The sequence below is a fragment of the Equus quagga genome, chromosome 3, assembly GCF_021613505.1.
Source record: "Equus quagga isolate Etosha38 chromosome 3, UCLA_HA_Equagga_1.0, whole genome shotgun sequence".
Lineage (NCBI taxonomy): Eukaryota > Metazoa > Chordata > Mammalia > Perissodactyla > Equidae > Equus > Equus quagga.
Window position 1 is genome coordinate 3,933,593 of NC_060269.1, and position 22,990 is coordinate 3,956,582.

The window sequence follows — 22,990 nt, forward strand, 5'->3', positions numbered from 1 at the left end:
ATTGACAGTAAACTCAATTGCAGTGAAATTATACCAGGTTATTATCCAGGAAGGAGAGCTATGAGGAGGGTATTTGCAGTTCTTTCTACAGAGTCTGGGTGAATTTACAGTCTTTGCGAAAAACCAACTACTCTTTCACTGAAAGTGGTGTTCACGGGTTCACGCATCCAAACTTTTTTGCCACCTCTTTAGGTATCTGCATCCAGCCAATGTTAGAACTCAGAGCAAAATTGTGGTAGAATTTCCAGTTTTCAAATAGCAGTAAGAAAGAATTATCTTTGCCTGTGCAGAAAATACACTCTACACAGAGCAGCAGATTATCTTTTTGTTTTTCCTGCCTGGGCAAAAAGCAGACCTATACTGGAAACAACAAAGCAAATATTAAAATATAACACTTATTTAACTTTTACTTTATTTATTTCAATTACTTTTTACATTAAATACAATTTTTAATTTTAATTAATTTTATTTTTTCCAAATAATTTTAGTTCCAAAATAACTGGAACTAAATCTCATTGGAGTTCCAAAATAATTGGAACTAAACCATCTCATAGAAAAATGGATGAATCAGGAAAAAAGAATATATCAATTTTATACATGATTTTACTCAGAAGCACAGTTGTTGGGTTAGAAACAATTTTTTTTAAAGCATTGAATATTGAAGCAAATAAAAATATAAAAAACTACCTGAGATAAATTAATTATATCTGCTTGGTTTTCAGTTTTTAGAAGGAGACGCATATAGAACAGAACCCAAGAACCTGAAGGTCAGCCACTTTAAATTTTTCAATGGTCAGCCAAGAGAACTCTCCCATTTTTCCCCTATGAAGTAGTCAGTGAAGATAAATGAAAGAATGATGACCCTCTGTATTACAATCTACAGTTTGTTCTTGCATATCTGAAGTACATTTGGATGCTGAGGCAGTATCGGGAAAGCTGGGGCCAGAAGACTCCCCAGAAAGAGCACAGACAGCCAAGTCAGCCAGACCCGTATCATCTTGAGTCTGCCATTTTCTTGTGGTTTGACTTTCTGCCAATACTTTAACTCCTCTCATTCTTAGTTTCCTCATCTGTAAACTGGAGAGAGTAACATGGAGATAGCTGTTGTAGGATTAGGTGAAACAACCTATGTCGAGTGTCTGGCACAACGCTATCCAACAGAAATATAACGAAGCCACACTTGCACGTCACTTTAAATTTTCTAGCAGCCACTCTAAAAGCAGTAAAAAGAAAGAAATTACTGTCATTTTAATATTATATTTTATTTAACCCAATATATCCCAAACATTATCACTTCAACATGTAATCAATATAAAACATGATTGAAGAGATATTTGACACTCATCTTTTTCATGACAGCTCTTCGAAATCCAGTGCTTACTTTTACCAGCACATCTCAATTCAGACACTAAATTTTCAATGATTAACGTGAATGTGGTTCCACCAAAGAAATAAGTTTGTCTTTAACGGGAAAATATTTTACACTGCTTCAGCTTTTAAAGTTAAGTAAAATTTGAAACTCAGTACCTCCCTCTCTCTTGCCGCGTTTCAAGTGCTCCCCATCCCTGCGAGGCTGGCAGCTAACTGCAAGAGATAATTTTATGTGTCAGCTTGACTGGCCACTGGGTGCCTAGATTAAGCACTGCTTCTGGGCGTGTCGGTGAAAGCGAGCCTGGGTGAGACTCACATTTGAATCAGTGCTCTCAGTAAAGCACACTACCCTCCTAAGCTGGGTGCAGTGGGGGTGGACATCGTCCAATCTGTCGAGGGCCGGAATAGAGCAAAAGACAGAGGAAGGAGAAATTTGCCTCCTTTTTCCAGCTTTACTGCTGAGTTGGGACGTCTTACGGGATTGACACCATCAGCTCCCCTGGCTGTCAGATCCTGGAACTAGGACGGAATTACACCACCAGCTTTGCTGGGTCTCCGGCTTCCAGAATAGATAGATAGAGAGAGAGAGAGAGAGAGAGAGAGAGATTCTGTTTCTCTGGAGAACTCTAACATACTACCATATTGGACAGCGCAGGTCTAGCACATTTCCAGCCTGTAGCAGCTTCTGGTAAATGCTAAGTCATCTCTATTCTGGCTCTGCCACCAACTCAGTGACCTTGACCAAATCACTGCCCTCTCTGGACCTCACTTTCCTCATCTGTAAAATAAGGGTGTTGAACTGTGTGATCTTTGAGATTCCTCCTACTCCATAGTTTTATGTTTCTAAATCCTCCCCTCCACTCCTTGGACTCACCCAATTTCCAGAAAGGAAAGCAGAAACTCTGTGGATCCCTACACTATCAATTCTGTTCTACAAACTTCCATGGAGCATCAACTGTGTGTGGAGACCTGAAGACACACAGATAAATACGTTACCGGCCCTGCCCTCCAGGAGCTCACAGTGGAATGAGATAATGCCCTGTAACGCATACAGGATGAGCTGTGTTCAACCTATGAACAGTTGCTGTGGTAACACACTGGACAGTGCAAGAGTTCCACAGAGTTCACAAAATGATTGTTTTAACTTAGCAAATTTAGTGAAAAATCAGTTAAGCCATGTGTTTGGCACCACCCAAACAAAATAACCATTTATTGGATTTTTTCCCCTTTTGAATCTATGCCCTAGGTTTCACTTGGGCATAGCCTACATGTATGAGAATACAAATGGTGCTAAAACACATATGTCCTTTTCTGAAAGATGCTTTATCAGGTCTCTCAGGTCTAGGAGCTGTGTCCTGATCTGCTCATCATGGACTCTCCTGAGAACAGCAAGTCCTCTTGCCAACGTTGCTGAGCAGACACCAGCGTCCGAGTTGAAAGTCTGTGTAAAGCAATTTCCAGCTGAGGCCAAGCATGTAGAGCCCCTGCTGGCTGATTCAGTCGTATCTCTCTCAGATCATCTGGTCTAAATGCTGCCCGTGGTCCACACGATAATCCATTTCAACCTCAGCTGCTGAGATCTACGATTTACCGCTTCCACTTCAACTCTGCAAATTGGAGCCCATGCTGGTTCCAGTGCTCATGGTGGCTGCAGACTTGTCCCTCCAAATTCCTGCACTGAAGGACAAAGAGCTAGCCATAAATTTCACTGAACCTCAGTATACAAAGCTATTGAGCATTTCTTAGGACTCTGAAGCATTTATCTCTGCCCCACATAGAAGCTATTCTCTGTAATGAAGTGAGAAAACATCTCAAAAGAAAGCATTTGATGATCTAGCTGGTAAAAACATAGAAATGATTAAAACAGAGGCAAGGAATCCACATGTTATTACCTTAATGATTAAAACATGCAGCTCATTAATTTAATCTGACAGTGGGCCCTTTTGTGGGCCGACAACTCATATGTAACGTCTTACTCCAGCTGAAGAGATTTGTCCCACGCCAAGCCTCGCTCCCCATTTCTCTCGTTACTGAGAAGCCATCAGTACAATCCAAAATGATTAAAGCTGTGGAGATTGAGTTGCCGACAAAGAACTTCAGACCGGATCAGGGACGGGAAAATAAAACTCCACAAGCACAGAACTCAAGGGAGTTACGATCAAAACATTCAAGTTTTTTCAAAAAGCTGGAAAATACAACTTTCTAGTTTACAACATGTTAGAAAAAAACTGACATAATCTGTTAATGCACTCATACTTTTTTTGTGGGAGGAGTTCCTCCAGGGACCCCAAAAGAGAACCCTTAAAATCATTTATGTATTGTACACAAAACGTCAGAAGTATAAGGAAGCTAAAGAAACAGAGATTCCTGGGTCCAGCCTTCCTTGTCCATAACTAGTCATTGTATTACTCTGGATAAATTTTGAACGTGAATACGGGGATAATAATTAGCAAAATAGCACCTAAAATATTTAATCACAAAACACAACAGACCAGCAAAATTAACATCCCACAAGAATTAAAGAAAAATAAAAGAAAAAAAATTCTCGAAATGCCCTCCATATACCTAACCCATGAAAAAGAAATTTTTCTCATTATAACTATTCCTTTGCAAAAAATTTGAACCTCCACTATCCCCCAAAAAGCAAAGAAAGTCTTTTCTATTGCTAACACGCTGCATCTAACTTTTAAAATCCATCTTAAAACACTTCTCAGTCACCAGACTTGAGCCTTATTCTTTTTCTTCTTAAGTTATGACAAGGGCCAGCTCCGTGGCCAAGTGGTTAGAGTTCCGTGTGCTCCGCTTTGGCAGCCTGGGTTCAAGGGTTCAGATCCTAGGTGCAGACCCACTCCACTCACTAGCCATGTTGTGGAGGCATCCTACATAAAAAAAATAGAGGAAGATTGGCACAGATGTTAGCTCAGGGCTAGTCTTCCTCACCAAAAAAAAAAAAAAAGTTATGACTAATGTATTAAAACAAACTGTGCTGTAGGTGATGCTAGGTTAGCCCACAGAGGAGATTCCCACTCCTTCTATTATACCTCTTCTCTCACACTCTATCACTCTCACAAGACCCTGTTGATCTAGCTCACAGTATAGAAGCCCAGTTGAGTGAGAGGCACATTTCTTAGGATACTTCTTGGTGCTTCCTAAAAGTGAAAGTGTTTTACGTTGATATAGATCCTATTTTAACCAGATCGAAATCTCATTCTGATATTCTGCTAGACAGTCAGTTCTTTCAATGATTTCAATAGACAATCATGACAAATGCTATATGAATTTTCCCCACTTGACTATACTTAGGTTCTTCTTAAGTCAAAATAAGCTTATCTTCAGTAATAAAAATACTCAAAGAAAAACTCTGAAATGGACTGTGTCTAAAGCAACCCCCTCTGCCTGTGTGTTGGCACAAGAGGCGTATTGCCTGCAAAGACAAAGAGAGTAGCAAAGCGGCGATGCCATAATTATTAGTTTTTTATTTGTATGGAGGGGGCCTATTTCTGGTTGATATTTCCTCTGACTTGGTGGAGCTGACGATAGGATACTGATGCTTAAGAGTAATGTTTAAGGCAAAATCTTGGAATTTTAGATGAATTCTTTCATTTAAATTCCTCTTTGTGACCTGCTGTTTAACAGGCTTTACAGTGCATTTATTATATCAGGCTTCAGTATTAGAACTTTTAGTTGGGGGTTAGCAGAAATAGTTCAGCTAATGAAAATAATGATTTTTTCATGCTGGACTACATGGTGATTTAAAGCATTTCAATTAAACAAACTGTCTCATTAGAGCTCCTTGATGATGTGGTTCGGTTTGCTTTGATATGGTCCGAAATCCCACGGATGCTATTGGGATGCGCTCTCACTAGCACAGGAACGTGCTAAAGAGGGTTCCCATAGGCCGAGCATCTTGGAGTGCTCCAACGACCTACTTTAAAAACGTTTGAAGCCATTTTGTGGTGTGGACCCAGAACAAATTACCCTTGCTTAATAGGTAGCTTCCAATTCGTGTTCCAAAGGCATCCAAGTTCTACCATGAGATTTATTGTTTAAATTCCAGTTCTTTCTCCTATCTTAATTTCATTGGAAAGCACATTTTTTCATAATGTACTTTTCCTGTTACTACTTGGCTTTCCACGGGATAGTCCAAGAATGAATTTACAACAAAGAATTCATTGTTTTATATCATATTTCCTATCATTTTTTCCCAAAAGATTCTAAGCTCACTTCGACCTAGGAAATAAAAGGTTAAGTATGTAGAGAAACTAAATTGGTGAAAGTATCATTGAGACACTCTTAAGATAAATTAAATATTGATACTTTAGGTTGAATATTCAAATGCCTTCAAATAAGCTGAAGGCTTAAAAAGATAAGAAATTCTGTTAATTTTACTGTGGTTGAAAACAGGTAAAAAAATGAACTTTCATGTTCTTAACATAAGCAAGAAGTGAGACTTGTAAACTTTTTATGTCACCAAAACAACTAGCTTCTTGAATTTAAATACCTGTTAATTTAGTTTAAATATCAGCAAACCAGTTGCTGGACAGGATAACAAATACCATAGGATCAATGTACTGAATTTTCAACCTGTTCTTTTGGTATCGTGTGCTGCGGCAAGAGGAAAAGGATAGATTTTGAGTCCCAATTCAAATTCAAGTTAACGTGTAAAAGTGATGCAGTTTTATTTATTCAGGCCTGCTAATAATCCCACTATCTTTTGTCTTGAGTGCAAAAACCATTTCTTTATTAGTTAGGGTAAAAATGCCAGCTGCTATGACAGACTCCAGGATCTCAGTGGCTTCACACAATCAAAGTTTCTCTCTCACACACAAGGTTCATCCTGTGGCTTCAAAATAACAAGGGTCTCAGAGTCCTCTCTTGGGTCGTATAGTCAGAGGGTGGACAGCAGAGAGAGTATGCAGAGCATTGCAGGAGTTTCGTGGGAGGGGAGCCCGGGGGGAAAGTAACGTCCTTCGCTTCTGCCCACATTTCCCTTGTCAGAACTCAGTTGCTTGGTCACAACTAAGCACAGTGGAGACTGGACAATGTAGGCTGGCTGTCTTCCCAGAAGGGAGGGTTTTGGTGAACACACAGCAATCTTGCCATAAATCTCTACAGCCTCAGCAGAAACTTACTAAAAGGAACATAATCTCACCATTGCTCTTGTAACAAGAGAGATTATCATTTGGTATTAAATTGAATAGTAAATATAAAGTCCACATAGTAACAAAATACTCTTCTAACTAAAAGGTATTAAGTAACTACTAACCATCTAGATAACATGATGTTTAATCATCTTTGTCTCAGGTAGCTCTTCAAGGCACATGGGTTCAGGTTTTTCTATGCAATTCTCTGAATCTCTCAGTTGTGAAAGTACTTTTGTTTTCCACTCACCTGGCTGTCAAAAATGGCAGACGTAGTATTTTTTTTTTTTTTAGGAACATTAGCCCTGAGCTAACACCTGCCACCAATCCTCCTCTTTTTGCTGAGGAAAACTGGCCCTGAGCTAACATCTGTGCCCATCTTCCTCCACTTTATATGTGGGACGCCTGCCACAGCATGGCCTGACAAGCAACATGTATGTCAACACCTGGGATCCAAACCGATAAACCCTGGGCCTTGGAAGGGGAACGTCAGAACTCAACCGCTGCACCGCTGGGCTGGCCCCTAAGCTATGTATTTTTGAAAGCTTGAACCTACACAAAGCCTCAACAGAACATCCAAATGGTCTCTCAACTGATATTTCATTCGGTTTAAGCTCCTGCCAGAGGTCTGATTTCAGGAGTCCTTGTTAATTACCAAACTTTCTGAAGCGAAAGGAAATCCATCTATTGTATAACTAGACTCCAGAGCAAAACTTAAGCAGAAAATTGAAGCAAATACCCAAGAAATTCAGGCAAAACCTCGCAGCTTGATTTGTATCTTCTTTTAAATATCACAACCCCAGAGCAAGACAGCAAATAATTGATAGGCAACGTAGAGAAGAGTAACTGACAGGAGTGAAACCCTGCAGGGACTGACCTAGAAAGAGAGATGAAAGGAGCTGAGAGAGACTGGTTGCCCCATCTTAGCACAGTCCTAAGAGGTAGATATTTCTGAGATCTGGCCCTGTCTAATCCCTCGGTGACTTCAAACATACTGCTCAACGATTCTATTTTGGTAACTCTCACTTTTCCAAATGGGGATAGTATGAAATGGGTTCCATTTCCTCTCTGGGCTGAGCTGCAGTCAAAAGGCATCTGTCTAGTTTGTTTCTTCCTTAGGAGGCAACCCTCCCCTGAAGCCTTCCCGGGAAGATTCCTTCGGGACCAAATGACACTTACTGAACCTCACTAGCCTTAGTTTTCTCATGCAGCTTTTTTTTTTTTTTTTGAGGAAGACTGGCCCTGAGCTAACATCCGTGCTCATCTTCCTCTATTTTATATGTGGGACACCTGCCACAGCATGCCGTGCCAAGCAGTGTGTAGGTGCGTGGTCTTAGTTTTCTCTTCTACAAAATGTGAGTTAAAAACACCTGCGTCGAAAAAAGATCCAAGATGGCGCCGTGAGTAGTCCTCTTTGTCTCTCCCCCTTCGAGTCTACAATTATTTGGACACTTATCGCTTGACAAAGGATATCCAGACAGCATCTCAGGACGTCTGAGATACCCACGCGACTATACATCGGAAGGTGGACAGACTTTCCTCCGGGAGGATGTGGAAATAGGTGAAAACTCTCCGACCCCGACGAGCAGCCTAGTACCCGCAAGCGGCTTTCTTCCAACGGACGCCCCCAGAGGATCTACACACATCTAGGGCACGAGCGAGCACACAACAGAGGAGCGACGGTGGAAACAGGTGACCAGAACCCTACCTAAACCCCCCACAATTACTCCTAAACGCAGAGGGAAACTTTGGAGTTGCACACCTGAGCCCACGGGGAGAGTCTCTCCCCGCCATTGGCGGGGAGACCCCGCCTGGTGTTCGCAGCGCCCGGAGGGTCCCAGAGAGAGTCGCTGGGGATACGGAGGGCTCCCAGCTGCCGTTGCCCGCCCTGAGGGAGTAGGGATTGCCGGAGATCTCGGAGAGGACCGGGGCTGGGGGAAGTTTCAAAGGCCGGCTCTGTGACCCGGAGGGGAAGCGCCGGAGTTCCGCCCGGGCAGCAGACAAAACTCTCTGTCTGCCATTAGCAGAGGGGACACACACAGCATTCACGGCTCCGGGAGAGGCCCGGAGAGAATCCCAGAGGGCGGGGCGACCCCCAGCGGCCGTTGCCTGCCCCGTGGGACTAGGGATAGCCGGAGATCTCGGAGAGGACTGGGGCTGGGGGGAGTTCCAGAGACCCAGCTTCGTAGCCTAGGGGGAAACCCTACAGGCTCACAGCAGCCTTAGGGAAAGCCTCTGCACAGCACCAGTAGAAGGCACCCAGCCGCCAGCCATAAGGCTGGAAGACCCCAGGGCAAAAGCAGCATAGCTAGGTGAACTAACCACAGACTGTAGAAGATGCCAATAGCTCTCCTGTGATCCACAGAGGACAAGTGAGATTTTGTGGGTGCCGTCAGCAACGGAGAGACAAATATAAGTGATCCCACCCCTGGCCGCTGGAAAAGCCCATAACACCATTGCAGACCCCAAGGAGAGAGCACATCTAGGTGGGCTGCAACAGTAGGCACCAGCAGCCTGAAGCCCCCCTGTGACAGCCCCCACGGCAAAGGAGGGAATCCAAAGGGCCACTGTGGCTACGAGGAGGGGCCCAGGCCCAGTTAGCAACTGCGGACAGAGTTCCTGGTTGGTGCAGTATAAACAGCTGCTCCCCTACCGCAGCAGCTGAAACAAGTGAAAGGAGCAACTAAACTCTATCTCCATGCGGAGGCACAAATCAACAACATCAAGCAATATGAAAAAATACATTAAATCTCCAGAACAGAAAGAAAGTAACAAATACACAGAAAACAATCCCAAAGAAAATGAGATATATAACCTAAATGATGATGACTTCAAAACAGCCATCATTAAAATTCTCAATGAGTTAAGAGAGAATTCTGACCAACAACTCAACGAGTTCAGAAGCTATGTCACAAAAGAGTTTGATACGATAAAGAAGAACCAAACAGAAATATTGGAAATGAAGAACACAATAGAGGAGATTAAGAAAAATCTAGATGCTCTGAACAGTAGGGCCGATAATATGGAGGAAAGAATTAGCAATTTGGAAGATGGGAATATAGAATTGCTGCAGGCAGAGGAGGAGAGAGAAGCAAGACTAAAAAGAAATGAAGAAACTCTCCGAGAATTATCAGACACAATTAGGAGATGCAACGTAAGGATTATAGGTATACCAGAGGGAGAAGAGAAGGAGAAAGGGGCAGAAAGCCTATTCAAAGAAATAATGGCTGAGAACTTCCCAAATCTGGTGAGGGAGATGGATCTTCAGGTGACAGAAGCCAATAGATCTCCAAACTTTATCAATGCAAGAAGACCAACTCCACGGCATATAGTAGTGAAGCTAGCAAAAGTCAACGATAAGGAGAAAATACTAAGGACAGCCAGGCAAAAGAAACTAACCTACAAAGGAACCCCCATCAGGCTATCAGCAGATTTCTCAGCAGAAACTTTACAGGCTAGAAGAGAGTGGAATGATATATTCAAAAATCTGAAGGACAAAAATCTACAGCCGAGAATTCTCTACCCAGTGAAAATATCCTTCAAATACGATGGAGAAATAAAAACTTTCCCAGATAAACAAAAATTAAGGGAGTTCATTGCCACAAAACCTCCTCTTCAGGAAATCCTCAGGAAAACCCTCATTCCTGAAAAATCCAAAAAAGGAAAGGGGCTACAAAACCAAGAGCAGAGGAGATAAGTAGAAGGACAACAACAGAGAGTAGCAGCTCTACATCAGAACAGATTAAACCATGGGACGAGAAACAAAGGAAACTGAAGAAAACCGGAAAACAAGACACAAAATGGTAGTGGTAGGCCCCCACATCTCAATAATCACTCTAAATGTAAATGGATTGAACTCCCCAATCAAAAGACACAGAGTGGCAGGATGGATCAAAGAACAAGATCCAACAATATGCTGCCTCCAGGAAACACACCTCAGCCCCAAAGACAAACACAGACTCAGAGTGAAGGGATGGAGAACAATACTCCAAGCTAATAATGAACAAAAGAAAGCAGGTGTCGCTATACTAATATCAGACAAGGTAGATTTCAAAGCAACACAGATAAAGAAAGATAAAGAGGGACAGTATATAATGATAAAAGGGACTCTCCACCAAGAAGACATAACACTTATAAATATATATGCACCCAACACAGGAGCACCAAAATTTGTAAAGCAACTCTTAACAGAACTAAAAGAAGACATCAACAACAATACAATAATAGTAGGGGACCTCAACACACCATTAACACCAATGGACAGAACATCCAGACAGAAAATCAACAAGGAAATAATAGAATTAAATGAAAAATTAGACCAGATGGACTTAATAGATATATATAGAACACTTCATCCAAAAACAGCAGGATACACATTCTTCTCAAGTGCACATGGAACATTCTCAAGGATTGACCATATTTTGGGAACCAAAGCAAACATCAATAAATACAAGAGAGTTGAAATAATATCAAGCATCTTTTCTGATCATAATGCTATTAAACTAGAAATCAACTACAAGAAAAAAGCAGAGAAAGGTGCAAAAATGTGGAGACTAAACAACACGCTTCTCAACAAACAATGGATCATTGAAGAAATTAAAGAAGAAATCAAATTTTATCTGGAGACTAATGAAAATGAGAACACGACACACCAAATCATTTGGGATGCAGCAAAAGCAGTCCTAAGAGGGAAAGTCATCGCAATACAGGCTCACCTCACTAAACAAGAAAAAGCTCACATAAGCAACCTCAAACGACGCCTAACAGAACTAGAAAAAGAAGAACAAACAAAGCCCAGAGTCAGTAGAAGGAGGGAAATAATAAAAATAAGAGCAGAAATAAACGATATTGAAACAAAAAAGACAATAGAAAGGATCAATGAAACAAAGAGTTGGTTCTTTGAAAGAATTAACAAAATTGACAAACCCCTAGCCAGACTCACCAAGAAAAGAAGAGAGAAAGTGCAAATTAATAAAATTAGGAATGACAGGGGAGAAATCACAACAGATACCAATGAAATACAAGAGATCATAAGAGAATACTATGAAAAACTATATGCCAACAAATTGAACAACCTGGAAGAAATGGACAAATTCCTAGACTCCTACAATCTCCCCAAACTGAATCAGGAAGAAATGGAGAATCTGAATAGGCCAATCACAAGTAAGGAAATAGAAACGGTAATCAAAAACCTCCCCAAAAATAAGAGTCCAGGACCAGACGGCTTCTCTGGAGAATTCTACCAAACATTCAAAGAAGACTTAATACCTATTCTCCTCAAACTGTTCCAGAAAATTGAGAAAGATGGAGAACTCCCTAACACATTCTATCAAGCCAACATCACTCTGATCCCCAAACCTGACAAGGACAACACAAAGAAGGAGAACTACAGGCCGATATCACTGATGAACATAGATGCAAAAATCCTCAACAAAATTTTGGCAAACCGATTACAGCAATACATCAAAAAGATTATACACCATGATCAAGTGGGATTTATACCAGGGACACAGGGATGGTTTAACATCCGCAAGTCAATCAACGTGATACACTACATCAACAAAATGAAAAACAAAAACCACATGATCATCTCAATAGATGCAGAGAAAGCATTCGACAAGATCCAACACCCATTTATGATAAAAACCCTCAGTAAAATGGGTATAGAAGGAAAGTACCTCAACATAATAAAGGCCATATATGATAGACCCACAGCCAACATCATACTCAATGGACAAAAACTGAAAGCCATCCCACTGAGGACAGGAACAAGACAAGGGTGCCCACTTTCACCACTCCTATTCAACATAGTACTGGAGGTGCTGGCCAGAGCAATTCGGCAGGAAAAAGAAATAAAAGGAATTCAAATAGGTAACGAAGAAGTAAAACTCTTGTTGTTTGCAGACGACATGATCTTATATATATAAAACCCCAAAGAATCCACAGAAAAACTATTAGAAATAATCAACAACTACAGCAAAGTAGCAGGGTATAAAATTAACGTTCATAAATCAGTAGCATTTCTATACATTAACAATGAACTAACAGAAAAAGAACTCAAGAACTCAATCCCATTCACAATCGCAACGAAAAGAATAAAATACCTTGGGATAAACTTAACCAAGGAAGTGAAGGATCTATACAATGAAAACTACAAGACTTTCTTGAAAGAAATTGACGATGACATAAAGAGATGGAAAGACATTCCTTGCACATGGATTGGAAGAATAAACATAGTTAAAATGTCCATACTACCTAAAGCAATATACAGATTCAATGCTATCCCAATCAGAATCCCAAGAACATTCTTCACAGAAATTGAACAAACAATCCTAAAATTCATATGGGGGAACAAAAGACCGCGAATTGCTAAAGCAATCCTGAGCAAGAAAAACAAAGCTGGCGGAATCACAATCCCCGATTTCAAAACATACTACAAAGCTACAGTGATCAAAACAGCATGGTACTGGTACAAAAACAGGTCCACAGATCAATGGAACAGAATTGAAAGCCCAGAGATAAAACCACACATCTATGGACAGCTAATCTTCGACAAAGGAGCAGAGGGCCTACAATGGAGAAAAGAAAGTCTCTTCAACAAATGGTGCTGGGAAAACTGGACAGCCACATGCAAAAGATTGAAAATTGACCAGTCTTTTTCACCACACACCAAAATAAACTCAAAATGGATCAAAGACCTAAAGATTAGGCCTGAGACAATAAGTCTTTTGGAAGAAAATATAGGCAGTACACTCTTTGACATCAGTTTCAAAAGAATCTTTTCAGACACTGTAACTCCTCAGTTGAGGGAAACAATAGAAAGAATAAACAAATGGGACTTCATCAGACTAAAGAGCTTCTTCAAGGCAAGGGAAAACAGGATTGAAACAAAAAAACAGCTCACTAATTGGAGAAAAAATATTTACAAGCCACTTATCCGACAAAGGGTTAATCTCCATAATATACAAAGAACTCACACTGCTTAACAACAAAAAAACAAACAACCCGATCAAAAAATGGGCAGAGGACATGAACAGACATTTCTCAAAAGAAGATATGAATATGGCGAATAGACACATGAAAAGATGTTCATCATCGCTAATCATCAGGGAAATGCAAATCAAAACTACACTAAGATATCACCTTACACCCGTTAGATTGGCAAAAACATCCAAAACCAAGAGTGACAAATGTTGGAGAGGTTGTGGAGAAAAAGGAACCCTCATACACTGTTGGTGGGAATGCAAACTGGTACAGCCACTATGGAAAACAGTATGGAGACTTCTCAAAAAGTTAAAAATAGAAATACCCTATGACCCAGCCATCCCATTACTGGGTATCTATCCTAAGAACCTGATATCAGAAATCTCAAGAGTCCGTTGCACCCCTATGTTCATCGCAGCATTATTTACAATAGCCAAGACGTGGAACCAGCCTACATGCCCAGAAACTGATGATTGGATAAAGAAGATGTGGTATATATACACAATGGAATACTACTCAGCCATAAAAAAAGACAAAATTGGCCCATTCACAACAACGTGGATGGACCTCAAGGGTATTATGTTAAGCGAAATAAGCCAGTCAGAGAAAGACGAACTCTATATGACTCCACTCATAGGTGGAAATTAGTATATTGATAAGGAGATCTGATCGGTGGTTACCAGGGAAAAGGGGGGATGGGGGGAGGGCACAGAGGGGGAAGTGGTGTACCCACAACATGACTAACAAAAATGTACAACTGAAATCTCACAAGGTTGTAATCTATCATAACATTAATAAAAAAAAAAAAGAAAAAAAAAAACTAAAAAAACACCTGCGTCGTGAGTTTGGATGAAGATAAGTTAAATGTATAAAGTCACTTAACAAAGGGCCTTACAAATAAAAAGAACTCAAGAAATGGTAGCTTTTATTATCTTAAAAAGATGATTTATACCAGCTGTCAATGACTTTCTCTCTGCATTACCTAACAACCCTTCAAGCTGATAAAATATTTTTTGAAGCCTAAAACTCTCTATATTTAATTTAATCCTAATTCCATTCCTTTTAGGCTGTATTTTAGAGACTTATACAGTATCTTCTATGTGGTTTTATACAGTCTTAATTATTTGTTCTGAAAACTGAGGATTCAGAGAAAGGGTAACATTGAAACAGTTGGTGCCGCCTGGACCAAGAGCTCAGGAGGATTTTCGGGAAGCAGTTCTTCACTCACCACAGTGGCAGGGCCAGTGTGCGGCAGCTACAACATTCAGCGGACCTCCAATTACACATCTGCATCTACTAATGAACATCCACATCTGCTGAGAGATCAGCAAACTCTCCCACAGAGCCCGGACTTTTCCACAAACTTCTCAGAAGTACTCCGGACGGTCCCTGCTGATCCGTCGGCCACTACTAATCTGTTTCCACTCATGGGATGTCGCATAGAGTGAAGCATATTTTAAATGGGAAGGAAGCCATGAAGAAGAACAATTGGATTTTGACTTCTTATTTTGGTTTTCTGTGTCTAGAGACCAAAAAAAAAAAAAAAAACCTAAACAAAGCAAAACATGATTAAAGCCAATTCTTGATCCTCTGTGATAATGGAGAGTATGGCATAGCACGAACAAATCAAATTAACAAATCTCCAAAGCCTATATTAGGGATGAAGAGTTAAAAGAAAATGATGTCTAAATATAAAACATCATAGGAACACAGGAAGCTTAAGTTTCATTTGAAAACGAATAGAAAAAATCCATGGTAGGCAACCATGGGCAAACCTCCTCTTTCGTCAGAGCTGTTGACAAGTAACTAAGTCTGCAGATTTTATTTTCACCTCCCTGGCCCTTCACTGTGTGTAGACTAGTAGATGGGGTAATATAGCAAGAGGCGAGAAGGAACAGAGACAACTGAGCTGGGAAACCAGACATGTTGATCGGTTCTTGAATAATCCACATCTGCAAGACCACGAAATGTTTGGTGATTAACATATAAAAACAGTCTCAGTGTTAAGAAGAGAGAAAAGATTAAGTAGCAGTATGGAAAGCCTACAGGAAAAAGCTAAAAATATTGCAAAAGAAAAATCTATGAACTAGGAAAAAAATGTATCTCCATATGCAATTTTGTTTAGCTCTTGGGTAAAAGACAAGACCGTCTATGTCGACTCAGGGTACAGATGCTATCTGTCGGGCCACGACCACTGACAGAAGCAGAATAGCATAGCATGGACAGACTCCAGAGCCAGACTCTCTGGTTTGAACCCCAGTTCTGCAACTTTCCAGCTTTGTGAACTTGGACAAGTTGCACAACTTCTCGGTGCCCCAGTTCTCTTCTCTATGAAGTGGGGGTGATGACACCACCCACCTTAAAATGTTCTGAAGAGGTTTAAATGAGTTAATGACATCTAGAACAGTTTTTGACACATAATAGATATCATACTTGAGTATTTGCTGTTGTTCTTAATTGTTACAATTTGTTAAAGATCAAACCTCAAAGGAATAATAGATACTTTTTAAAAATAGTCCGATGCATTACTGAGTTTTATCATGTGTTTATTTGTAGACATTTTAGAGAGTGTACTGGTTTTCTATTGTTGCTGTAACAGGTTTCCACAAATTTGGTGGTTTAAACGACACAAAGTGCTGGAAGTCAGAAGTCTGCAATGAGTCTCCCTGTGCTAAAGTCAAGATGTTGGCAGGGCCCCCCTTTCTGGGGCTTTAGGGAAAAATCTGATTTCCTGCCTTTTCAGTTTCTAGAGGCTGCCTGCATTCCTGGGCTGGCGGCTCCCTTCCATGGTCAAAGCCAGCAACATCCACTCAAGTCTTTCTCACATTACATCACTCTGACACTGACTCCTCTACCTCCTTCTTCCACATTTCAAGGCCTTTGTGATTACACTGGACCCATCCTGATGATTTATGATGATCTCCCTATTTTAAACTCAGCTGATTAGAAACATTAATTCCATCTGCAACCATAATTCTCTTTGCCAGGTAAAAAAACAAAATCACAGGTCCAAGATTTAGGGTGTAGACATTTTGGGGGGGCCCACAGCTCTGCCTAGCACAGTGAGGAATAGCAATCTTAAACACTAGAATGAGTTATACAGTCCGCATGGTAAAGTGAGAAGAGTTCTGGAGTCAGCAGATAGGAGATCTGAGTTCAAGCCTATGTTCGGCTATTAACTAGTTTTATGACCTCGATTAATTTTAAGCCACTTGAATTCTCTGAATGTGTACAATAAGACTTGCTGTTGCACTGCCAAAGTCTGCACCCCTCACTAGGTATTCACCTCAAAAACAGTAATTCGGTAACATGGAGCATAGGGCAGAGTAGATCATCATCTCTAGTGGAAAAACACCTCAAAAATGCTTGCGCGACAGACAGATGGCCGTAAACTGTGTCTCTTACTTGGGAAGAGTAGCACATCTCCAAGCTTTGGCTGACCGTTAACCCTGAAACAGCCTCTGGTTCCAACTGGGAAACAACAAAGATCTTGTGGGCTTTCCGATCTAATCTGTTTTGAGTTCTTGTATACTTCCCCAGCTGTTTTTAGCCAGTAGTATGCTATTGCCTCCAGACGTTCATCATTTACAGAATCTTGGAAAGCTCTTGGAAAGTTCACCATTTACAGAATCCTGCCCTGCTCATCTTCCCAGGCAAGGACAGCTGTGTAACAGCAAATCTGTCAGGCGTTCAGCTGCTCCTTGTCCCAGACCTCCAGGGCTGGCCTATCCTTCCAAGCAAATTTGAGGCTTCTCTCTTCTCTTTCTCCCTGTGGCTCTCTATGACCAGGGGGCGGGTCTCAGAGCTGTGTGGTCCAGTAGGGATACCTTGGGCTAATAATATCCATTGTGCTTGGAAATTTACAATTGTATGCTACTACAATAAAGTTCCTGGTCAAATCTGCTTGTCTGTCTGTGCTAAAAACATCAGCAGACCATTGGAAAGAAGCCAAAGCCTTAAATGAGGTGAGAGTGAGGTTGTGTCTAACAGACAGTATGGAGCTGGAAGGTAATGAAGAGTCTAAGATGGGGACTTAGCTTTATTGTTGAAGGCCTGACTCTGAAAACATCATGAAGCCAGAAACCAAGAAACAAATAGCTGGTCTTCACTCCCAAGCAAAATAAATCTTCCCTATCTTTTCTTTATCACAGTGGTTCATTAACAAAACTGCAATAAAAAAATCTTAATGCTTTCTTTAAGTTTGTCATGTGAAAAGAAATCACTTATTTACATTTGATTTCGTAGGGTGGAAATATTTGGCTGTGCTAACAATATGCATCAAGCATATAGACAGCAGGCCAGTGGTGGGTCTTTGTGTTGAAATGATTTTCGTAGCTGTGGCTCTTGGCCTCCAGGAGCATGAAATCTGTTTTTGTTTGTTCAGTATACCAATATCCAGGAAATCAATGCCTCTTCTCCTTATATGTGGAAACTTTTGGTTGAATTTCATTTGATAGCTGGGTCTCCTTCAATGTTGTTTATATTTTTACTTAATAATGGAAAAAGTTGATTAATAGAATGATTGAATGCTAGGCTGAATAGCTATTACTATTCTTACTCATTAAGGTTCATTTAGCCAGAAAATCCTTTTTGCCTCAACCCTTGTTAATAGAATCATTTAAAAATATATTGGCTGATGTTGGTTTGTTTTCTTAAAATGAAAAGTATAATGCCCCGAATCTAATTTTTTTTAGGGTGTTACTACTGTATTAAGGATCTTGTAGGGCATGGAAATCAAGATTCCGCACACGTTTGCACGTGGTACAGCTGTGGATTGAAGCCTGGGATGGATATGTACCAACCGTAGAACCTGCCATGGTAGCTATTACTTTTTATTAAATGACTGATACTCATTCTTTTTCCTGAAAGCCAAGGATAGAAGCTAATTCCAGTTAATTTATGGTTTCATTTCATTGAGTTCCACTTAAATGAGATTTTACTGCAACATGGCCAATTCTGTTATGAATTATAAGATTTATTTGGGGCAAAGTTAATTCTTACAAGCAGAAAGAAAACTAATGTCTTTAAAACTTGAAAGACGAGGCTTCTTAGAACTTATTTTCAGCATGCCACACAGGTCTGCCTGTTTCCAGCAAAACCTAATTCCAGACACCGCTTTTTATCTCTAACTCTGGCTCTGATTGTGTCTTTGCTTTGGTGACACCCTGGCGGCTTCTTTCTGTTGCTCAGAACTTGTCAAAAAAACATGGAACATTCTGATGAGTTCGGTCTCTCTCAACCACCTCTAGGTCAAGCCCCGCTCTCTGAAGGGTTCTTCTGATCCTATGCCTGCTGCCCGAGGTGGTGGGCTTTTGAGCAGGACTTAATTTTGCCTCATTTTAAATCATGTGCTCAATTGCTTTCTTATTCTCAGATAGTGAAAAGCCACCAAAGAATAGCTTAATGCATAAGAAAAAACAAATTTAGGCAAATTATGCATCTGCTTGTAAATAATAGGTTCGTGTTTATGAGGTAGCTAATTCTCCACAATATTAGGCGCTCCTTCAATCAAAGCCGGAGAAATGAAAAGATCCCAGAATTTCTTTGTCATGCTGAAAAGTCGCCCCTGCTCCAGTCGCCTAGTTTTTGAGAAGGGGTATTTGTTCTCTCTCATAATCTGGAAATGCATGTAACTAATTGAAATAAGATGTACTCCTTAAATGATGAAAATAAAAAGTGATCAAAATAGATTTTTGTTATCCGTTGGGCATTGGCAGTTTAAATGCGAACTGCATGGCTTGCAGTGTGGGGAATTAATTATTGGTAATTGAAGTTGTAAGCTTAATTCCCTGCTTGCTTCAATGAAAATGAATCCTTTTATTTAATATTGAAATAAGCACCACTAACCTCATGAACTAGGACAGCACATGCATTCAGCTATTGAGTAATAGTGAATGTTAAAAAAGCTTTATCTTTTAAACACTGAATTGTGATTAAAACAAAACAAGACAAAAACACTGGGAGGCAGATACATTAGCAAACAACATAACGGATGCTGTTGAATACTTAATAGATCCTGCTCTTGTCCACCAGTTAGAAAACACATTTTGTATTCTAATAAAAGTCTAAACCATTAAAAAAATATATATATATATATTTTTTAAAACTTATCCTCAGTGAAATGTTTTTATTGAACTATATTGTCATAATGAAGCACGATGACCATTTAGACTGTTAAGCAAGTCAAGTCACTGCCTGGTGTTTCTGCTGTGAGGAGATCTTTCCTTTCACGGCCAAGCATCAGGTGGACTCTGCTTTCTGCCCCAGTCTCATCTCGGATCTCTCTCGGCTCTGGCCATCCAGGAATGCCTCTGGGCACTTACACTTACTGTGATTCAGGTCTGGTCTGCTTTCCCAGCCCCCTACATCTGCCCTTGGCCTAATCAACATCTTTTACTCCTCTCAGATCTCAGCTCAAACATTACCCCAGAGATTGGGGCAAGTCCTCCTCTTTTATATTCTTATCACAGTAAGTCATGTTGTAATTACTTGTTTCACGCTTGTCCTTTCTGCCAGAGCATAGCTTCAAGAAGGCAGGGACAGTGTCTGCCTTGTTCACAGCTGCAGCTCCGGTAACTAGTTCAGAGCCTGTACATCCTGGGAATCAAGAAACATGTCTGAGGAAAGGAAGGAGGAAAAGAAGGAAGAATGGAAGGAAAGCTGAATGGTAATAAAGGTCAGTCTGAGACGCTTGGCAAAATTCCCATTTTATAGTCCTGAAGTATCCATCATAGTTATACGACAAGTAATGATTTCTTTTTCTCGTTTTTTATGGGAAATGAATGGAATTAATATTTTCCAACTTTTTATTTATTGTACTTCATACTAAGTCCCAGGCACACCTTCCCAGAAGACAATTTATCCATATTTCAATAGTTAACACATGCAACTGTGTAATAAGTAATACAAGAAAAATTTCTTGTTCAGAAATTAAACTTGCTTGCTATTTAATGTTTTTTATTACAGAAAATTTAGACAATGAACTTCTCTCAAATGAGAGAGAAGAGTCTGAATCTGCTCTCAGTGGAACCTATCATTTCTGACCTCGGAGAGGTAATAAGAGGCTTCAAGTGCTTTGTTCTTTAAGTAACTGGCCACTGTGTACATTGTTTGGTCATGGGTTGTGGAAAAATCCCCCCGAGTCAGCTCCAAGGAACAAAACGTGGTTGTTTAGACTGTTCAAACCTTCAAAACTAGTCTTCTCAAAAGGCTTGGGCCTAAAGAACACTTGTGTGACCTACATGTTGTTTGCCATTGTCACTGACAGAGAACAAAGGAAAGGGAAGAACCCTTTGATTGGTCTGCATCTCAATAACCTGAAATGTCTGCCCCACTGCTCATTTTAAAAGGAGCAAGAGTAGATCTACGTGGTGTTCCAGGTTAGGATGGTGGAGCGAGCCGCACAGCTAATGCTGCTCCTCCGCAACGTTCCACTAAGACCAGAGGAAAGGGATGTTCTTTAAAGAGCAAAACCCACAGGAAAGACAATACAAGGGCAGTGAAACTTCGGAATCTGGAAAGCAGATTGACAACTGGCAACACCATATACTTCTGTTCTGTACAGAGGGTGTGGAGAGGAGGCTAGAACAGCAGGGTGGCTAAAACAGGAAAGACTGGGTGAAAGCTGTCCCACTGGGTTAGATCTCTACGTCTCCACTCCATTGCACATTGCTATGGTTGAATAGATAGAGTATTTACGTTCAATATGTGCATATCTCAGCTACATAGTATAGTAGTTTATTCTCAGGAGTAGATGGAGCAGGCCTCCGGACTGTGGGACATCAGGCACACATGAGGGCAGATTATTATTCTCACACCAAACACAGACAGACTGCATGACCGAATGCTAGATGCTGAGGACTTCTCTCTCTTCCTCGGCTTGGCTCCCAGAATGCCAGAAGCCCTACTACTTCCCTCTAGGCAGGAGATTAGAAGGTTATTTTCTGCTAAACATAACCAACCTAGGAGGAAAGATTTTAAAATATTGACATCAGGAGTTCACCAACAAACAGCCCATCCAGAACACCTGAGAGTGTCACTCACAGTAAACAAGCCTCACATATAAGAAAGGATGACCAGATACTTGAGGGAGACCTCTGACATGGAAGACAGAGGCCAAAACCAACAAACGGAAGAAAGGAACTTGGAGAAAATAGAGACTATAGAAAGAGAAGAAACCTTCAACAAAACTATTAGTATCCTCAGAGAAATCAGAAGAAATGATTACCCTTGTGAAACTAGAAAATGGTACTACACAAAACGGAAATTCAAAGTAAAAAGAGATCTTGAAAGTTAAAAAATAGCTGAAATGAAAAAATTCGATAGAAGAATTGGAAGATAAAGTTGAAGAAAGTTCTGAGGAAGTAGAGCAAAAAGACAAAAGAGAAGGAAGACATAAGGAAAATAAAAGGAGCAGAACTGAAGGGCCAACACCTGAGTAATGGATGTTTTTTCCAGGAAAAGAGCACAGAGGCAACAAAGTGAAAAATCATTAACAAAATAAGTTAACAAAAATTCTCATAACTGAAGACAGGAGTTGCCAGGTAGAAGGGGCCCCCTAAGTGCCTCCCCAAGAAAATTTGAGTAGATCTATGTCAAGGAACATCATCGTGAAATTTCAGAACACTGGGGACCAAGAGAAGGTTCTATAAGCTTCCAGAGGGAAAAAAAGGTTACATACAAAGGATCAGGAATCAGAATGACTTCAGATTTCACAACTGCAGCAAGACAAGGGAGAAAGACCTTCAAAATTCTCCAGGAAAAGTCTTCCTACTGCAATTCTAGATTCAGCCAAACTGTCAAACACATATGAGGTAAGAATAAAGACACTTTCAGATATGCAAAGTCTCAAAAACTTAATTCCCATGTACTCTTTCTCAAGAGCGTAGTGAGGATATACTCCTACCAAAATCTAAGAAAAAAATCAAGAAAGGGGAAGAGTGCTGAAGAGTTTGTTTCTGCACCCTAACCACTGTTATCAGAGGCTCACTTGTATGGACTGTTCAACCAATAGAGTCGCCAGCAGGAGATCTGGAGGAGAGGAGGCCAAAGGCAGCTCGGGGCCCTGTCAGGATAAAGAGGCCTCTGAGGTACCATAGCATGCATTCTACCACTCATTTCTCAGGGATTTCTCTCTCTCCCTCACTTTCTCTTCTGCCTTCTTAATTCTCTCCTACTTTCTTACTCTTTCGCCCCCTCCTTCAATGAGCGATCTTTGACATAGCCTCCATCACCACACTTAACCATGAAAAGGGCAGTGAGGCCAAAAGAGGCAAGGCAGCACAACAGATAACAGAGCATGGATTATGGAGTTAGACAACACTGGGTTCAAGCTCTAGTTCTGCCATTCAAAAGAGGGATGACCCCAGGCAAATTACTCACCTTTACTGTAATACAAGAAAAAGAAAGATCATTGTATCTCCTTCATGTACAGGTTGATTAAATGTGGTAACAAATGTAAAATCTTAGAATAGTGAGTGGTATATTAAGCTCTC

The 22,990-nt window shown here is 40.6% G+C and overlaps 1 long non-coding RNA gene across 1 annotated transcript in view; it reads right to left on the minus strand.

Annotated features, from left to right (window-relative positions):
- Positions 1–620: 620 nt before the first annotated feature.
- LOC124237609 (uncharacterized) overlaps positions 621–22,990 on the minus strand; it is a 38,362-nt gene continuing 15,992 nt past the window's right edge. Inside the window, exons 2-3 of the long non-coding RNA XR_006888042.1 lie at positions 1,528–3,048; positions 621–1,213 (exon numbers count right to left, since the gene is read on the minus strand). This is a non-coding gene — a long non-coding RNA (uncharacterized LOC124237609). The remainder of the gene's footprint in view (positions 1,214–1,527; positions 3,049–22,990) is intronic.